The sequence below is a fragment of the Chrysochloris asiatica genome, unplaced genomic scaffold, assembly GCF_000296735.1.
Source record: "Chrysochloris asiatica unplaced genomic scaffold, ChrAsi1.0 scaffold00002, whole genome shotgun sequence".
In the NCBI taxonomy this organism is placed as follows: domain Eukaryota; kingdom Metazoa; phylum Chordata; class Mammalia; order Afrosoricida; family Chrysochloridae; genus Chrysochloris; species Chrysochloris asiatica.
The window spans coordinates 11,831,540-11,832,666 of NW_006408520.1; the positions used below are offsets into that span (position 1 = coordinate 11,831,540).

The window sequence follows — 1,127 nt, forward strand, 5'->3', positions numbered from 1 at the left end:
CTTAGTAACAACAACAACAATGACTTACTCTTTGCAAATAAACTTTTTGAGCAGCATCATACACATTTCGCTCACCAGATACATGGGAATCAAATTGACTGTATCCGTGAAGATGCTACCTTGGAGAAGCACAAGATCATCAGCCAAAATAAAGCCAGGGGACAACTGTAAAACAGACCATCAATTGTTCATATGGCAAGTTCTTCCTGAAGCTGAAGAAAATTTAAACAAGTCCACAAAAGCCAAAGTAGAACATTAAGTATTAATCCCCACCCTGAATTTAGAATCCATTTCAGAAGATTTAATGCGTTAGATGCTAATAGCTAACTAACAGAAGATTTGTGGTATGACATCAACAGCATCATACATGTAGAAAGCAAAAGATCATTAGAAAGTTGGGAAGGAAAGAAATGACCAAAATGGATGTTAAAAAAGACCCTAAAACTTGCTCTTGAGTGTAGAGAAGCTAAAGCAACTGGAAGAAATGATGAAATAAAAGACCTGAACGGAAAATGTCAAAGGTGACCTTGAGAAGACAGAGTCAAATATTATTATGAAATGTACATAAGGGCCATAAGAAAATAATATATTCAGCATTTCTCAAGCTCTAAAAGAAGTGAAATAACAATTCAAGCCTGGTCTTACCATATTGAGGGATTCTGTGGACCAAATATATGGTACAGGAAGTTTCACGAGAAGATGAAGGAATACACTATCATTGTACCTAAAAGAATTAGCCAGTGCCCAGTCATTTCAAGGAGTCCTGGTGTGGCTCTGTAGGAAGAGTACTGGACTGCTAACTGCAAGGTTCATGCCTCAAATCCAACAGCCTCCCCTCAGAAACCGTATACAGGGTTGTTATGAGTAAGAACTGATTGAATTACACTTTATCACAACAACAACAACCTTTTCAAGAGGTTGCATATGATCAAGAACCAATGATATTGTAGGCAGAAGTCCAACCTGTACTGAAGGCATTATTTAATAACAAGGCTTTGGGAATTAATGGAATTCAAATTGAAATGTTCCAACACATTGATGCAGTGTAGGAGGTGCTCACGTTTCTGTGCCACAAAATTTGAAAGAGATTTCTCTGGCCAACTGATTGGAAGAAATCCATATTTGTG

The 1,127-nt window shown here is 37.4% G+C and overlaps 1 protein-coding gene across 1 annotated transcript in view; it reads left to right on the top strand.

The window, feature by feature from the left end:
• DPYD (dihydropyrimidine dehydrogenase) overlaps positions 1 to 1,127 on the top strand; it is a 1,478,957-nt gene that overhangs the window by 593,210 nt on the left and 884,620 nt on the right. The gene's annotated exons all lie outside the window — the stretch shown is intronic.